The 19628-nt window shown below is 42.4% G+C and overlaps 1 protein-coding gene across 6 annotated transcripts in view; it reads left to right on the top strand.

Moving 5' to 3' along the window:
• The window catches only part of adgrb1a (adhesion G protein-coupled receptor B1a), a 138260-nt gene that overhangs the window by 4894 nt on the left and 113738 nt on the right, over positions 1-19628 (top strand). Inside the window, exon 1 of one of the 6 annotated variants that reach the window (XM_072680057.1) lies at positions 10169-10235. The exons of the other annotated variants lie outside the window; for them this stretch is intronic. The gene's annotated coding sequence lies outside the window, so the exon portion shown is untranslated. Of the gene's footprint in view, positions 1-10168; positions 10236-19628 lie in introns of those variants that run through there. 6 annotated transcript variants of the gene reach the window in all.

Raw genomic sequence — 19628 nt, 5'->3', positions numbered from 1 at the left:
TAACATGCTTGTTCACTCATTTCCCCGCAGTCGCTCCACCCCAAGATGAAGCACATTGAAAATTGATGAAGCCCTTTGTCTTAGTTCGGGCATGACTGAGCTAAAAGCCATACGGACTTCTTTTAGCACTTGAGGAGCAGCGAGAGCCCAGAATAAAGCTGTGAGGATCTCACAGAGGAGAACACACCTCCATCACAGTTGCTGCTTTTGCTTTAATTAGGCAGTGTAACCCTGTGTGAGAGCCAGGGAGGTGGGTTTTCACATCTGCAAGCAAAGATCTTGCTGGAGATATTCGACACTTATGTTATCTAATTACTAGGGCCTGCCTGATGCTTAAAATACCAATTTATATTCTAACAATTTGGATCATTTTGCCTGATATTATTGTTGTACTACGTGATTTCCTCAACTCAGATAAACAGCAGCAAATCACAAAGTCTAAATAATTTAAAGTGTTTGACAATTTGGAGATATAATAGGCCAGATTCATAAAACTCACAGTAGCAGCCGGTCAATATTGACAAGATAATGAGCTCATGCATATTTATGACCACACTCGGCACCTCCTTGGGTGCCAAAATGGACTGAAAGTCTCAAATCCAGATCCACATAATCTAAGAAATAATATACAGCTGTAAAATACAGCAAATACAACCACAAATCAACAGTGGGAAAACAATACTTATGTGGTACTACAGGCAGTTTGACAGCTCCACATCATCTTCATGAATATGCTGAGTTTATGACTTTAAGGGGCGGTTTCCTGGAGAGGGATTAAGACTCGCATTTTGAATGGATCCATCCATCATCAAGGCTCGTCAGTGTGACCAAACATGTTTGAAAACATTATAGAAACATTCATTTTGGTTCTTACTGGAGAAATATACTGTCAGACTCCTGCAGGTGGGCTTTTTTTACAGGACAGTGTTCTGTTATAAATCACTAACTGTGCATTCAAGTGAACATGAGGGGAGGCACATATCTTGTTCATGACTGGACAAGGGCCTATTGTCTGTTACACAGCACAATTAGCATCACATTTCTTGATGTGACTTTAATGAAGTGTGAGTATGAAGACCCTTTAAACTGGTAAAGAACCTTTCAATCAAGTGAAGGGTCTTTAGACCTAATCTTCCGTCTCACATATCTCTATTACCTACATGTTTTTATTAAAACCCTACGCTGTGTGTGTGTGTGTATACTTGCTCCACCTTAGCCACTGGGCTGGTGGCAGAGCCACCACCAAGGCCAGGCTCTCGCAAGCTCTTTGTTCTCCCATGAAGCTGCCTGATCAGCACACACAGTCGATAAGCACTGATAGTTGGCTGCTATTAATGAGATGAAAATGAGCTCTGGAGGCATTAGCTCACATCAGCTCCCGGCCTTCACTGATGAGCAGATACGTATAAGAATTAAGTGAACGGGCTGCAGCCACATGCGCCCAGGAAACGTCTGCAGCAATTAAGTCTGCAGTACGAGGTCACCTAATAACTAAAGCGAGCCATTTATTTTTTTTTATGTCCTCATTTTAATTTGTCTCAGATTTTTTTTCCATATGAAAGATTCTGTATGAAAGAGCCCGTATTTTACATCACAGGCTTCGTACAGTTCTCTAGGCTTACACCATACAAATAGACACACACCCATGCTGACCACACTCTTAATAATAAAGTGAAGAACCTTTTTTAGAGGCCTAAAGGACCTTTACTTCCATGTAAAGGCTCTTTACCAATTTAATCGTTTTTCACGTTTACACTTTTACAAACATGGTTCTTTGTGGAACCAAAGGTGGTTCTGCCATGTCATCCCTTAAACAACCATTTTAAGAACCTTTTAAGGGTCCAAAGTCTTCACTTGATGTAATGGTTATTCACACTCACATACCTTTATTACAAACATGGTTCTTTATGAAACCAGAAGTGGTTCTTCTATGGTGTCACTCAAAGAAATATTTGAAGCACCTTTTAAAGGTCTAAAGAACCTTCGCTTGATGTAAAGGTTCTTTACACTCACAGTCTCTATTACAAACATGGTTCTTTTATGGCATCCCTTAAACAACCCTTTGCAGCACATTTTAAGAACATTTTAAAGGTCTAGGGTTAGGGTTAGGGAACCTTTTTTCAACCCAAGGTTCTTCATATCGCATCTCTATTGCAAACATGGTTCTTTATGGAACCAAAAGTGGTTCCACTCAAAGAACCATTTGAAGCACCTTTAAGAAACCCTTTAAAGATCTAAAGAACTTTCATTTAATGTAAAGATTCTTCACACTCACATATTCCTATTACAAATATGATTCTTTAAGGAACAAAAAGTAGTTCTGTTGTGGCTTTCTTTTATCAACCATTTGAAGCACCTTTTAAGGTCTAAATAACTTTTGCTTGATGTAAAGGTTCTTTACACTCACACGTCTCTACTACAATCATGGTTCCTTATGGACCCATGGTGGTTCTTTTGTGGCATCACTTAAACAACTATTTAAAGCACCTCATAAGAACCATTTTCAGGGTCTAAAGAACCTTCAGTTAATGTAAAGTGGTTCTTCTATGGCACTGCTCCTAAGACCATTTGAAGAACCTTTATTTTTAGGAGTCTTTGATAGGCCGAATGGCAAAAATAGCTAGTGTTGTATTTCCTCATATTTATCCTACCCTTCATTTACCCGACTAGACTAGAACAGCAGCAGCACAAACTGCCTCACTTTTATCTTTTGTCCAGATCAGTGTATTAAAGAATTTCTCCTTTCTCTATTAGTCTAGCTGTTACCTGAACAGACAGGGAGTTATTCATGCTATAAATGTTTACGGAATGAGAGCAGCACTTCTCTCTTGCAGCAACTTACTCTGGGCTGAGTAAACCCTGAATGGTTCCAAGTCATTACATGTTGGAGTGCCGGAGCAGTTCCATACAATAAATGAAAAGCCGTCCTCGCGGCTCCATTGTTCTGCAGTGCCGGTTTAGGACCACCTTGTGTACGGAATTCAATCAAAGCAGCTGTAATAGGATATGAATGAAACATAGTCGTTCTGTTCACACACTCTGTGTTCTCTTGTGAGAACAAGGGTGGCTTTGATGTGAAGTGCATGCATAATCCTCGCTATCTGACATCACTATCTCTTTCTCTGTAGAAGTCGCGACAGATCTCAGGAGGCCTCTTCCTCCAGAGCAACTATTCTCAACTCTCCCACTGCGCAGCTTCAGCCAAATCAAATGACTAGCTGTCGGATCTCCCTTCAGACAAAGTTGCTTTTTAAGTCTCCATCAATTCCAGCAGTCCCATAGCTCCTCATTAAAGTATTACGTAGTACTTTTTGTTGCACATTGTGGTGTAGTGTAGTGGATAACACAACTGCTCTCCATGTGGCTGTGGCCTTGATTGTGGCGTCACCCAGGTCAAAACGCCATGCTATGCCAGTAACTAATATTAATTATATCATATATATCATGAAAGAATTGCGATATTATAATTTGCAGCACTGTATCGACTCTCAGAAACAAAGTATACATTTTTAATAATAGTTTACATGCAAAGATTGGTGTCAGCAATGGTTTATTTAGTGATGTAATTAAACCTTGGCTGCCAGATAGGAGTCTTCAGATCCCACTGTTCTGATTGGATAAAAAGTAAACTTTTCCTTTACTCAGATTTTATGTCTGTGACGGCATATCTGTTTTCCTAAAATTGCAATATTATGCAACATATGCCATCATAACCCCTGTATCATGACACCCTGTATCGTGGGTCTTGCCAGTACACAGCTCTACCAGTACTACTAATGCCCTGTTCTCCTTCCTCTGGAACTTGGTCATATTGTAAATTGTTCTGGATAAAAGTTCATGCTGAATGTCATCTAAAATGAATGTACAAATGATAGAAATTGTCTATATCTTTATCCCTCAGCTGCCTGAGGCCTGTCAGACACTTCTGAGGTAGTTTGACATGCCTTGACATTTGTGAATGTTTCATCTAAAAAACAATGGACCTCTTTCGCCTTCTCAAAACCTACTTACAACGTTGAAATTACGAGGACGCTGGCTATCCATCATTATAAGAGCAGAGCTGTGAACAGTTCTACAGTTTAAAAACACATCAGAATCTGACCTAGACATTTTATTGGGACTCTTCTCACGTTTCTCATATTTAGGAAAACTCTTGAGGAAGATATTGGTGAGTGAGGCACAGTGATCCTAAAGTGCATACATTAAAGTTAAAGGGGTATACCACTGATTTCTGTATAATTCAGTCTTGAGCTGTTTGGAGTTTGATGTGAAATGGTCCATTGTAGAGAGCATGTAAGATTTCCTCATAGTGGTGGTGATAGGAACCAGGGAGTCAAGACACTGTATCTGTAACACAGACAATGTAGCTTTTTAGAAGCATTAATCTCTCCAAACCTCCGTTCACTGCCACTGTGTACAGTTCTGTCTCAACAAGTGACTTTGTAGACATCTTACATTTATTAATCACAAAGGAAATTTGAAAAATTCTATTCTTCCATGTTTTTCCTTCTCCTATGGGGGATGTGCTGTGGTGTGTAAAGGTCAGGCCACTATAATGAGCACAGTTGTGGGCAGTTTCAAATTTGGTAGGATATATATATATATTTTTTTGACTGTCCAGTCCCTGTAGAGAAGTATGGCCAATAGAATGGAAATAGCATATGAATGGCACCATGCCTAATGCCAGGTGTGGGCTAGAGGGGTAAAAAAAAAAGCCCCCCCAGCATTGAGCTGTGGAGCAGTGGAGCTGTGTTCTCTGGAATGATTGTCATGGTGCTCTATCCAATACTTTTGGGATAAGTTGGAGAGTTTGGGATGAGGTGGGGTGGTGATCATTCAACCTCCTGACACCACTCATGCTCTTGTCATAGTAGAATGCCATCAAATCCTCACAGCAATTCTTCAAAGTCTAGTTGAAAGCCTTCCCTGGACAGTAGAGACAGTTACTCCAGCAAAAGCAGGATAAACTCCTTTTTTGATACCCACGATTTCAAAAGACACAATGAATGAGCAGGTGTCCCAATACTTTTGTCATAAGGATGAATAGGCAATTATGGTATTTGTGTGGCTTATTTGTTTGTTTACAGGGCTTGTTGTTGTGTTGTTAGTTTCTGTGTTTGTTTATTTGCCAGTTTTCCTCTAAACGCTCATATGGTGCTTCGTAGCGATCGCTGTTCCTCTGTCGTGCAGATTTTTTTGCGTGTTGCGGTGGAGCAGATGTACCCTAGCGCTGTTCATCTGTGAATTCTTCATTCCCTAACACGGCAGAGCAGAAACAGCCTTTTAAACGGAATACATCTGCCGGCAATCAGGCCGGAATTCATCTCATTGCCTACCATCAGTGGATTTCTTACATGTTTTCCCTCCAATAAAGGGAGAAGGAGGGGAGAAGGGAAAGCAGCTGTTTGCAGAAACGCAGCCTGTCCAATCTGGTGCTGTCAGCGTTTTGAGGCTGTGGTGAAGTGAGGCGTTTGTCTGAGGCAGCGACCTCTGTCTTTCCATCCCATTAAGTCCCAAATTCTGCACAAATGTTGTTTTTCTTGAGGCAAACCGCAGCTGCATGTTACTGTTTACTGTGCACATTTGATGCTGTGCGTCTCCATGTGTGTCCCTGTCTGTGTGTGTGTGTGTGTGTGTGAGCGTGCGTGTGAAAGCTTGGAACTGAGGAAGCGCCTGGCATCTGAAGGCCTATTTCCTTGCCATTCTGTGTCCTGCCTTCTGATGCTGTTGTGTCCCCAGAGCCTGTAAAGAGTCAAACACACATCATTACTGACAAGTTAGACCTGCCCTCTCTTTCTCTCTCTCTCTGTCTTTCTCTCTCTCTCTCTCTCTCTCTCTCTCTCTCTCTCTCTCTCTCTCTCTTTTGCTCGCTCTCTCATACTTTTTTCTTCCTTTCAACCTGTATTGCTTCATTTCTCTCACTTTCTCTCTCTCTTTCTAATTCTCTCGCTCTTCCACTCTCCCTTTTTTCTCTCTCTTGCGCTCTCTCTCTTGCTCTCTCTCTCTCTCTCTCTCTCTCTCTCTCTCTCTCTTTCTTCCTCTTGCTCTCTTGTTTTTTTCTCAGACTCTCCCTTTTCTCCTTCTATTCCTGCAAAATTTCTCCCTATCCCCTCTCTCGTGCTTTCACATTTCTCCTCTCCTTTTTGTTTATCTTTCCATTCTATCCTCTCTCTCACACTCTCTCCTGTTTTGTTTTTCTCTCACACACTCAATTTCTCCCTCAATTACTCTCTCCTTCTCTCGCTCTTTCCATCCAGCCCTCTCTCTCTCATGTCCTTCTCTTTCTAGCCCTCTCTCTCCCTTTCTTCTGTTCACTCTCTCGTTTTCGTTTCTCTGACTCTCCCTCATTCTCCTTTTCTCCCTGTATTTGTTCATTTCACTCGCTCTCTTGTTTCCTCTCTCATGCTCTTGCTCTCCTACTCTCCCTTTCTCTTTTCATCCAACCCCTCTCTCTCTTTCTTCTTCTCTGACTTTCACATGCACTTATCTCCTCTAACTCTTTCACCTCTCTCTCCCAAGCTTTCTCAATTTCTCTCCCACTCGTGCACTCCTTCTCTCACTAGAACTCTTACTCCTTTTTCCTCACTCTCCTCTTCTCTTTCTCTCTCTCTTTTTCGCTCTCCCTTTCATACTTACTGTCCCTCTCTCTTTTTCTCTCTCCTTTCTCTCCTTCTTAGATATGCGCTCATTCCCTTTCCCCTTCACTCTGATCCTTTCTTGTTGATCTTTCAATCCAATCTACCTTTCGCCTATTCTCTCGCACACACACACTCCTCTCAGTCTCTCTCTCCCTGTCTGTGGACAGTCTGTCAGATGGTACGGGTCATCTCTCAGTTAGCTGACAGTGATAACTTGACGGTCAGGCCTCAGAGAGCAGTGTAGTTCTCTTTCCTCTCCAGCTGTGCGCATATACACACACACACACACACACACAGCAGCAGCAGCACTTCAACAGTCGTCACTGACACAGGCGGTACGAGGAACTACGCTGATTTTGCGCTGACCCTGAGGCTAGGATCAGTTAAGGAAATAGAGCCAGCATACGGATAAGCAGGCTACAGTTAGCATGCGCTCAGCCTTCGGAGACCTTGCTGTGAAGTGCTCGCGTGGAGAACTAATTGTTGACACTGGGTAATTGTGCCCCGGAGGCCTGTCGTGTTTTATTCAGCTCTGTGATGAGCAACCGCATCAAAACCCCTCCGGCTGCCTGAGCCGGAATGCAGTCGGATAGCGGCAGAGAGAGAGAGAGCGAGAGACAGAGGGAGAAAGAGGCAAATGAAAGAGTTGGAGAGGTTATCCTTTCATGTTTCATATCCCAGATTGAGCAGTGGGCTAATTGCATGGGTGAGCGTTTAATATGCTGTGACCTAAAGCATGTGCAAAACTGCTTACACTTCAGACTTCGTCCGGCCTTTTCTCCTTTCTCGTACACCCGTTGAGGAGAAGGCGTGACGTGACATAAGGTAGCGCGGCCCACCCTGCTATCTGCTTCTGCAGCTCCACTGCATACACGCATGCCCTTCTTATATGGGGATGTAGGAGAAAATTCAAGGACAAAACATAAGTATTTGGACACCTCTACATTACACCAACAGGAGCTCATTCTAAGTCCATAGGCATTCATAAGGAGTTTGCAGCTCTAACAGCAGGTTTGGGACTCGGTAACTTTACATGGTCTAACACTTTGAGGTTGAGATGCTGTGGCTCCTAAACATACCACTCACAGTTGGAACTGACTTGTTGCATTGGTGGCATCCAGTTACAATACCACACTGGACTTCAGTGAGACTGCATGTCCAGGTGCTTGATTTTACACACCTGTGGCAGTGGGACTGAATGAAACACCTGAGTTCAATGATTAAGACCACCCAGTCTGTTTGTGTCCCAGTACTTTTGTCCATATAGTGTAGCTGTGAGTTTGCATGGTGGTTTGGACCTGGACTGCTGCTTTGTGACAGCAGCTTTATGAAATCTACTAAAATCAGTTCTACTGAACTCCTTAAGTCCCACATTCTATTTTATCTTCTACTTAATGGATTTTTTAAAATTGTATATCAGTCAGAGGCCTCAATTTTTCCTAGACCATATTAATTTAATAATATAAATATATTCTTACTTATTTTCCTTCCTTAGAATTAAGGCGTTTTCACACTAGCATTTTTTCCTGGCCCAGGAATGCTTGCTCTGGGAGTTCTGTATGTTTGGTCAAGTGTGAGAGCTGTTTAAGAGCCTGTGAGTGTTTGTATCCAATAAAAATAATGAAAAGCAGTAGACGGGTGAAACCTACTCTACCAGTTTGCTAGAACGGGAACCGAAAAGTGACGCTGGAAAGTGGTGCAATCGGTCCACGGTTCCTATGGAATTGTTTTGTGTGGAAGCAAACCAGTGATAATGAGCCCCTTCTCCAAAAGAGTCCAGAATTGGTCCTGTATTCAGGTAAAAATGCCCTTTAAACAGGCTGTCTTCGTTAATGCAGCATAAATGAGCTCTGTTCTCCTTGCCTGCTCTGTACTGTGCCTTAGGGCGTTTTTACACTTGTCTCGAATACATAAGTCTGATTCTGGACTCGTTTGGAGGAGGGGTGCATTACCACTAGTTTGCTTTCACATAGAAGAATTCCATACAAACCCATTGTGCAATTCCGAACATCACTTTTCTGCTCGCATTTTTGCAAAATGGTAGGACCTAGGTTCATATAAGCACTCAAGCAGCAAAGAACAGTGGCATCCCACCGTGCAAGAAGCTGTTCTCATCAGAGAAGGTTTTTTTTAGCCATGCAGGTGATAAGCAGAAGCAGTCACATGACAAAATGAGCACAACCCCTATTACGCCACCCCAGACGTGGTGGCGGGAGCGGATAGCTTCCACACGCCCTGCAAGCAGACCGTGCCAGAATCAGCTTGAAGCAAACCCCATACCACCAATTTCAGGAGGACCAGAGGTGGGTTCTCCGGGCTGCTCCTGGGCTCTTAAGCAGTTTTCACACTTGACCAAACATACCGAACTCTCATATCAAGCGCTCCAGGGTCCGGAAAATAAAGCATTTGTGTGAAAACGGCCTTATTCAGAACGCAGTAGAGGCCGTCCAACTCGTTAGGCCTTAAAACACGAATCTGCAGGGCTAAAAAGCAGTAGGCTGAATAAAAGGATAGGCGTGTGTGAAACTGCTTACACTTCAGACTTCATCCGGCCTATTCTCCCATCCTCGTGCATCCGGCGAAGGCGTGACGTGACCTAAAGTAGTGCTGCCCACCCCCCCCCCCCCCTAAAAAATCTCCCAGCATTCCCTCCCGAAGAAGCCTTATCTGCTTCTGCAGCTCTGCAGCGAACATGCGTGCCCTTCTTATTTATGCATCCGTTTATTCACGGCCTTCGTGTTTGGAGAGACGCTAGCGGCCGTTAGCCGACGTAAATCCACCCCACGCACACCCCCCCACTCATTGATTTCTAGTAGATATGGATTTTTTTCCCTTCCTCTGTAGAGCGGCGGCCTAAAATAAGCTTTTGTTCGGTGGGCCGGACCCGCGTGTAAATCTGCCTGTGACATTTTGATAGCCGGGCCGATGCGCAGAGGAAAAGCAAATATCATTAGAGAAGGGCAGGATTAAAAACTGTCACTCAAAGTCACCATTATCGGCCAAACAAGCACGCAGAGTGGGCGAGCACGGAGTCGTCGCGGGTTACAGGGAGAGGGCGAGCGAGCGAGCAAGCGAGTGAGATAGAGCGAGAGAGAGAGGGCGGGAAGGAGAGAAGCTGGAAAAAGAAAACGATGAACCCACGGGCTTGTCAGTCAGGGTCTCTTTTGGTAAACAGCGAGTCGTAAATATTTCAGCCGTCACAGCAGAGTGTCGACAGCTGTTCCCATCTGCATGTTAATGAAGGCAGAGGCGCTCAATGGCTCCCTTCAGCTCTGCTTTACCACAGCTTCTCCCTTCGCTTCTCTCTCGATCCCACACACTCTTAAAGTCCCCCTCTCTCTCCCTCTCTGTCTCTCTCTCTCTCTCTCCCACACTCGGATTCTTAGTCCTCTTCTCTGTGCCCTCCCTGTCTCCCGCAGCACTGAGCTGGCATTGTGCTCTCTCACACACACCCACCCAGATCCCACACCACACAAACACACTCAAGCGCTTGTCTTCGCTGCGGTGAGGTCAGTGAGCTACAGTGCCTCTCCTCCTTCGGGAGAGGCAGGTGCTGCCTTTGAGGGCTGCTGGGATTGATGTTGAGGTCAAGTGAAGGTGAGTTTGGGCTACACTAAAACTCCTTACCATTCCTGCATAGAGGCCGTTCTCATATGACGATGATGATGATGATGATGATGACAAACGAGGGACGCAGGCAGCTGAGCTTGGCTGGTGGTTTGGACCTGGACTGCAGCAGTGAATGATAACATCTCCTGTAGAATTCAGTTAAGGGCCCCCTTTCTACGTTCATTATATACATCCTCACATGATTCTTTTATTGTTCCACTATTTCCACATTCTGCAGAGTTTCTATCAGAGGAATTTAGAGGTTAGTTATTATACTTATTTTATTATATTAGTAATAAAACTGTATGTGAACTATAGCTAGAACTTACAGTTATATTGGCTATTTCATGCCACTCATTTTGCAAGTGTTATAATGGTGCTGATGATGCATTCAGCTACTTTACGTTGCACCTGTTGCTGACACATATGTGCAAATGCACATAATCACAGCTTGTCTAGTCCCTGTAGTGAAGTGTTGGCAATAGAAAAGGACTCTCTGCAGGAGACAATACCTTTGTAGACAATACCTTTGTCTATATAGTGTCCATATCTTTTTTTCATTACTTTTTGTAATTAGGCTGTATTAACAGACTTAAAATCAAATGTGTTTACATTGACTTCTGTTGAACGTTAAGAATGTTTTTTACTTCTCTTGAAAAGTAAAAAGATTTTTTTATTTTGACACAATATTATTTTCACAGTAGAAATGTAATAAGCCTGGAATTTAAGAGGTTAATGTTCACATACAATAAGTAGTAGAATAAGGGGCGATCGTGTTTATTAACCACTGCATTATGGTCTTTAAAAAACAGTTCAGCAGGAACCCATTGGTTTTTATTATAGGTATGTTTTGAATATATAAATTCTGACCACATCGTACACTACAGAAACAGTAGTTAGAGAAGGGGTTGATTGATTGCACATAACAGTCATTAAATAAGAGAATTAGTATAAAACAGAACACCGCAGTCTGTAAAAAGCATTCCTACTTTTCTTCGTTCCTAATGAGAGTCAGAAACCTTTGCAGTGTTGAGAGTCAGTGTTCCCTGCAGTCACTCACTCAGAGTTGACTCATACCAACAGAGTGTGATTGTTAGTACTGTTATGGAGCTAATTGAACACTGCACTGTGTGTGTCTTTTGGGGGGGGGGTGTTAAGTGTGTGAACAGACTCTCAGTGTTTAACCCTACTGTCGTCAGAAGCTGATGTAAGGCCCCAGAGGTCTTCAAATCTAGTGCTGGTGGGGTCAAGTTGTCAGTGATGAGCACATTTTGTGTCCTCTAATGTGTATCTGAGTGACATCACTGATTAATCAAGCATTTGAAACACCAAGCAAATGTCTCACACTCTTAAAAACATAGGGGTACTTTAGAACAGTGCCTTAGAAGAATGGCTGATTTGTGAATATGAGGAACCTTTTTCAAGCTTTTAGTTGCATCGTATGTTTGGACTTTTCCAAAATACCCATTAAAAAGTGTTTTGTACTATTCCAATCTACAAAGTAGACTTCCTTAACTTTTTCCCCACAGTTCGAGGAGTGGCCACTGCACAGAATGATAAACGTGCTCAAACCAGTTAAAAAATGTATCGTTTCGTTGGTTCATAGATATATATTTGGTTAAACTACCAAATCTCACCTTGATCAGATGTTTTGGTAGATCTTGAAAAGCCTCAGAATTCTGGTTGGATATTTGATCACTTTTCTTGGTAAAATTGGTAGAGTTCAATTACATTTGTGGGTTTCCTGGAATGGAAACCCAGTCCACATATTCTTGATAGGGTTGAGATCAATGTTGTATCTATTCAAAAAAGCTTAATATTAGCCTATTTATTCCCCAATTTTAGATTAAGCCAATTACTCCCCCACCTATCACATGCAGTGCTGCTGTCACTGTGAGGGTGAGCACTGGCATATGCCTTCATGTCTATCCAACACATGTGCAACCACCACCGCCTCCTTTCGAACAGCTCTGAGCTCTGCTAGCAGCATTGACTGAAGTAATGTGGGCAGAGGGAGAGAGCCATCTATCTAGCATGAGCGAGCAAGGTAATTTGTGCTTTCTCAGTCTCCGGCTGCTGATGGTTTGAGATCATTCTCCTGTTGTGTCCCAATTGGTTTCCAGTGGGCAGTGGTGGCTCAGCGGTTAGAGCGCCGGGATATCGATAACAGGGTTGTGGGTTCGATTCCCGGGCTCGGCAAGCTGCCACTGTTGGGCCCTTGAGCAAGGCCCTTTACCCTCTCTGCTCCCCGGGCGCTGGAGTTGGCTGCCCACCGCTCTGGGTGTGTGTGTGTACTCACTGCCCCTAACACGTGTGTGTGTGTGAGTGTGTTCACTACCAGATGGGTTAAATGCGGAGGACACATTTCGCTGTACAGTCCACACTGTACAGTGACGAATACGTGCACCTTTATCCTTTACCTTTATCCTTTATCCTTTTCCACTTCAACTTCCAAACATCTAGCTGCTGGTTTGAGGCTATGTTGAAGAATTCAGAGATAGTCCTCCTTCTTTATTATTCTAATCACATTGTGCAATGTACTAGTTCCAAAACCACCACCGCTTAACAGTTGGTATTTTTATTTATTATTTTATATTATTATATATGATTTATTTATTTATTTTTTATTATTAATATAGCCGTTTTTGTCTGTTTTTAGCAAGCAGTGTCATGACTCTGATTCATGTATTCACTTTATCTGACTGACATATTTACTGATAAGTCTGACTGATAAGTTTGGTCATTTTAAAGATATAAACAGTGTCGTTGGTTTGTCATGTTTGCCTTATCTTGCCGTAAAAAGCTGATGATCCACCTTAAAACATCGCCGCATTTACATTCTGGTGCCTGTAGCTTCTGCACCATTTAAGATAGAATGGAAAATTCCAGTATAAAGCTAGAGAACAACTCCAGCCTTATGAAGGCAGCCGTGTTTGCTTACAGTGTCATGAACTGGCACTGAATTTGTTGTCAGAGATGTTCTACTGAGGGGTGGTTCTATGTGACAGGGTGGTTAAATTATTCCAGGCAAAGCGGAACTTTATCATAACAAAGAAAACAAATGACTGTATCTTAGTGTATCTTGAGCACAAAGTTTAAACGAGCACACAGAGGTTAACTAGCATCTTAGATGCACTTCTTTGTCTTTTAAAATGAGCTCACAGATCTTAAAGCTAGCAGGTGTGTGATTGGACTGGCAAGCTTGCACTGATTAACTCAATGTTGCTGCATTTCGGCAGTGTTGTAGAGACTCGCTGTGGAAGCAGGTTAGATGAACTAGTGGAATTAAAGCTGGTTGTTGCATCATGTTCTACGCTGAACATTTTTGATTCCAGTCCCCTGGGTGGGACCATATTAACCAGGGACCAGCCCCCAGCAAATCCCACTCGTACTTGCTTAAGGGATATCTTAGCTAAGAATCTCTAACGTAATAGGCCTAGAGTCAGCGAAGGTAACAGTTGTTCAGAGCTGCACACTGTTCGTCGGCCGTGTCGGGGAGATTTTTTTTTGCTCAGTGATCACTTTAAATCTGGCCCTTTCTGGTGTGACTTAAAGTGTCAGAGGGATACGATTAGCCTGGGAGACTGCATGAAAAAGTTCTTCTTAAAATGTATTATCAAATTAGGAGAATTCTTAAAAGTGTACACAAAGTCTGGTTGTCTAGTTTTGGCAGAAATGTCCTTGCGCAGAGCGATAGTGGGACTGCATTCTAATTTGTGTTGCGTTGGGAGTAACTCAGGATGGTTTTCTTGGCCTCCGTTGCTACATAATGTGAGCTTGCGGTGATTTGCCTAAATGAGCCCATCTGATGCACTCTAGGGAAAGGAGGTTACAGCAGCAGACTACAACACCCCGGAGCCCTAATCTGCTCCTCTGCTTTTAAAAATGAAACGAGCTGCCTGCCTCATTTGATCTGAATGTGATATGGCTTGATTTGATTTGCTATCCAATGCAATTGCCTCTCCTATGTGTATGATTGTGTTGTGGCACAAAGCAGTCATTATCTGTGGTGTTATTTCTGATGGAGAGGAAAAAACGGGGGCAGTTTTGTCAGCCGCGCCACCATCTGCATCGGCCTTCCTCTACAAAACTCTCCGCAAGCCTCTGCTAACGGAAACACACACATACACAGATACACAACAAAAGGCACACGTGAGCCTCCAAACCTTAGTCTTATTTTCTGCTAGCCTCCACTGCTTGGCACCAGGCAGCGAAATGCGTCTTTTTTTTTTTTTTGGAAGGGCCTCTGCGTCCCGAACAGCAGCAACTGACTGCACACCCCTGCAATGAATCAGTTTGTCATTAACAGCCCATAAAAATGTTTGCAAAGCCACTTCTGTAATCTGCTTTGTGCGGTTCCACAATAATCCGAGTTACAGATGTCGTAAATTCTGCTGGCATGAAACCCAATTAGGGCTGTATTAAATGCTGCATCCATTCCAAGCCTCGCGAGGGCGTATTATGCAGGAGATAATTGCTTTGTTTCGTGTGAAGAGACGCCGCCACTGAGCATCTTTCACAAAACCGGGCGGACAACGCAGGCACAGATGCTGGCCAGGGATAAGAGGATGTGTTTACTTAATGAACTGTTGGTTCACATGTATAATCAATCAGTGAAGGTAATGAAGGGGACGCAGCATCAAATCTGTTTGTTTTAGCCACTTATGAAAAGAGCTGAAAGCAGACTCATTAAGTGCACTGTCACCAGCATGAGAGAGGTGTTTATGAAGCTGAATATAGGAAAGAAGTGATTAAAGAAGGTAAAAGTCTCCTTATGAAGCACCTTTTGGGTGTTTTGGAAAAGCTTAACAAAAAAAGTACAACACCACAGCTCAGGAAAGTGAATAAAACCCAAGGAATGAATGAAAGAAATAAGAATGTAATAAATGATAAATAAGGAATCAGTTTGAAATTATTATTGTGAAACTTTATTAACTGCATTTAATTAAGTTTAATTTCTTTTAAATATTTGGAATCATTTGAAAAAAGCCAGCTGCTCTTTACAGTGTTTAAACATTCAATTCAAATGGACCAATAAGAGTTGCCCAAAAATGATTTTTTTTTGTTATAAGTTATATCATAATTGAATTTTGAGACATGGACCACACCCACACATGGACCACACAACTTTTTCTGCTCCTCCCTATATAATGGTAAAGGTGCAAGTATTTGTCACTGTACAATGTACAGAGTAATGTGTTCTCCGCATTTGACCCATCTGTGGTAGTGAACACACACACACTAGTGAACTAGGAGCAGTACGCACACATGGGGAGCCTTGCTCAAGTGCCCAACAGTGGCAGCCACCACTGTAGTTGCACTCCATCTCTGTGTTGAACAACATCGCACAAACAACCACCATACCGTGTCCTCCCTTCTTCCCTCAACCACAAGGATACAGCTTCATGTGCCACCTCAAAGCCACCCTGAACTCCTGCCCACTACACTTGTGTATTTGCCTCCCTGTGCCAGCTACAGGGTATGGTCCTTACTCGCAAAAGTCTTAATACAGGCATAGTATTTATAATAATATACTAATATAAATAATACATAGTATATATTTTTAAATTAACAATTAACAATAACAATAAAGCATTTTTTTAAAGATCAATATTTTTACTGTTTTCTAAATATTACTGGTTGGATATTAGACCTATGCCTCCTATGCCTGAATAAATAGAGTTCAGTTAAATTTGTTGCTTTCCTGCCACTGACCTGACTTTTAAACCTGTAAATCCATATATTGTCGATAAGGTTGAGGTCAGGACTTAATGTTAGCCCGCTGTATCCATTCCACAACCACCTCTGATGTGTGTTTGGGGTCGTTGTCCTGTCGTAACACCCATTTTGTGCAACAATAGAGCATGTTGCTACTACCACCACCATGCTTAACAGTTGGTACAGTGTTCTTGGAATTGAATGCCTTACCTTTACTCATTCAAACATCATCCAAAAGGCTCTAAAGGGTTTTTTTTTGTTTCAATTTAATAACAACTTTGTGAACATTTCCTGATGAGTGGACAGACTGACTGGATGGACTGGCGCCATGTTCAGAGGGTATTCTTACCTTGGGACCAGATATTCTGGGTGGGCTCTGGACCAGTCACAAGATGAATAAATGAAAAAAACGTATGGTACAGTTTTCCTTGCTCCTAAAATCCTCAATTTCAGAGATCAGTCTTATGCAAATGTTTTGGCACCCCGGCCAATTCCATATCTTGTTGGTAATGGCTGTTTATTTGATTATTTAACATATTGCAAAAAGGAAAAATATGAAATGTGGTGTTTGCAAAAGTAATAGCACATCAAATACTTATTTCATTATAGACATTCAGACATAAAATAGTTTAATTCAAATATTTTATATTTAATATAATAATATTAATTATTAATATTATTAATATTAATTATTATTATATAAGCAAAATACCATATTTGAGTTTGTTTCTTGTAGAGGATTTGTTCACTTAGAAAATCAATAAAACGCATTAGGGGTGCCCAAACTTTTGCATAACACTATCATTCAGGAGTAGAAGTTCTGACGGATGGAGAATGTCCTTGTACTGTATTTACTTCATAAATTCTCAGTGCTTGCTGCTACGCCGAGCGAGGCAGGACTTTCCGATGAGATGGAGACAGATTCGTTCTCCGGCAGTGCAGCATGACTGCTTGTGAGAGCCTGATAATCTGGAGCTGGAGAGAGAGAGAGAGAGAGAGAGAGAGAGAGAGAGAGAGAAAGAAAGAGGCCTCCATCTCCCAGCAGTGCCTCCTCAGCTCCATCTATTTCTTCAGACAGTTAGACACCTAATTGAAATTAGCGTCAGGTAAACAGCCGTCTGGGCTTTTGATGGCAACGAAAACAAACAGAGCCGGGCTGGGTGTGCTGAGGGAAGGGGTGCGTGCAGACACAGCCTGTTAGATCATTTTACAAACAGATGTGAAGCTCTCTCTCCTCTCCTCCACCCATCCCTCCACTGCTCTCTTCATCCCCAGCCTGTCTGTCCAGCTTGTTCGCTATCTCTCTCTGTCTCTCTCTCTCTTTCTGGTGCTCCTCTCGCTGGAAATGTGTAAGCGTTGCTGCGGCTGCTGAATGGAGCCGAGTGGCTACGCTCTTCATGCGATGGGGTGGCCTGCTTTAGTATGCGATAACAAAGGCATGGTTTTGTTGCAAATTCAAAAAGTTATGCAGAAATGATAGGACAAATTAATGGTTTTGGTGCTAGAAGTCATTCAGAGTGGTTTGGGGTAAATTGGTGCATTGTAGAGAAACAGAGAAATTTATTTGTATATATTTTTTTATTTATAATATTTTTTATTTATATTTTATATAGTGGTGGTGATATGAAATAGAGGTCACAATGTTTATAGCACATATAGCAATTTGATTTACTATCCAAAAGCACCAGTGAATCTACACTTGTGTTCCGAGTTTAATACATAATTTTGTGGGCAACAACACCACCTTCCTCGTAGCAGCCTTAGGTTTGATTCCCTGGCCAGGGAAGCACACCACCCCTACACCAATAAGAGTCCTTCATTAGCCTACCATGTGTAACATGTAAACTTACAACAACAACAACATACACTCTATGTCATACATCCCTTCTAATGAATGCATTCAACTACTTTAAGTTGCACCCATTGCTGACACAGATGTGCAAATGCACGTGCACAGCTTGTCTAGTCCTTGTAGGAAAGTACTGCCAATAAACTGTGTGTGCAATGCTTGATGATCTAGTAGAAAGTCTTTCCTGGACAGTATATATCTGGTTCTTCTCACCACCACTTTGAACAATTCTCTTCTTTTTCAGAACGTTTTACAACAAACCACTCTGAATGGCTTTGATGGAAATGGAAGGAATTCCCCTTTTGTAACTTATGTATTAATTATTAATTATGTGATGATCCATGTACATGTGTAAATAAATAGTATGGCAAATGACAGTAAGAACTCTACATTGGGTTAAAAAGGGTTGAAAAGAGCTGCTCAAGGTTTGAGCGTGTCTCTGTTCCAGTGGGGAACCCTCAGGGCCTTCTAGGCCTTCAGAGGAAGACGAATGATATCTGCAACCTGAGGTTATTTGTTTTTAATAGACCCCTTGCTTTGGGTCTGTTTAATTCAAATGTCCTTAAATTCTGCAAGCAATTCTTGAACCACACTTCAGATAATTGCCCAATAAGAAAACATAATCAGAAAAGTGGTAGTTGACCAAGCATGGTCCAGTGGTGCAGCTCTGTGCCAGGGCCCTTTACTGACAGAGACACAGCAAAACTGCTACATCAATAATAATAGTAAAATATACAGCGCTCAGTGTGTCTTTCACAATTTCCAAATCTCTGCACTCCATCCAGAACACCCAAAAAGTGTTCACGTGCATTGCCATCGGCACAGTGCTTACACCCTACAGGCATCCCAAAGGCATACTAGCATAGAAATTAGCATGATCGTATTAGCGGGGTTGTTCCTTTTTAGAGTTTTGATATTTATAGTCCGAACTGAAGGCCTAGCTCTACTAGTCACGGTTCCCCAGTGCTCTGTCCATAGGCTTTCTCTGATCACAGGCAGGATCAGAAGAGATCAGCTCTATTTATTCTGATCTGTAAAATAGGGTCGAGGCTTACAGGGAGAAAAGGCGTGAAAAGAAGGCAGTGAGGACCAGCGCAGTAAACCAAGATGGCAGCTTTAAATCTCACCCCCTGAACTTGATTTTATTCAGGCTGAAATTCGACAATGCGCACCCCAGAATAGGCAGAGATTGCTACCTCTTTCAAACAGAACTGCTCACACTCCAGAGAAGAAAGAAACGGAAGGGCGCTGACTGAAGTATTCTCTATTGTGATTGCACTCTCCTCACAATCATTCAGCACAAACACAATCAAGGAAAGAAAATAATGGTGAACGACCTCAAGGAGAATTCCTCAAACCCATTAATGCTGAGAAATCACAAATCGATGAGTCACAGGAGCAGACAGAAGAGCAAACAAGCAGCTTCCAAACTGTAAGAAGTTACACATACAGCTGTGCAATATTCTGTTCAGTCGTTATTAATATGATGTTCACTTTTGCAATTCTGGCCATTCAGAATCAAATTGGCTCTCTAACCTACACGTTGTGGACAAAAGTATTGGGACACCTGTTCATTCATTGTTTCTTCTAAAATCATGGGTGTTGGAGTAACTGCCTCTACTGTCCAGGGAAGAGCTTCTACTGGATTGCTGTGAGAATTTCATTGCATTCAGCGACAGGAGCATTAGTGAGGTCAGGATGTTGGATAATCACCACCCCTCCCCACCCATCCCAGAAGTACCAGGTGGAGCTATAACTGACAGAAGTATTCTCCCCTATCTATGTCAACTGAGACATAATGGGTACAACTTACT

The sequence above is a fragment of the Salminus brasiliensis genome, chromosome 5 (genome assembly GCF_030463535.1).
Source record: "Salminus brasiliensis chromosome 5, fSalBra1.hap2, whole genome shotgun sequence".
Lineage (NCBI taxonomy): Eukaryota > Metazoa > Chordata > Actinopteri > Characiformes > Bryconidae > Salminus > Salminus brasiliensis.
Note: the sequence above shows the minus strand (reverse complement) of the source record. Positions and strands in the feature narration are given on the sequence as shown.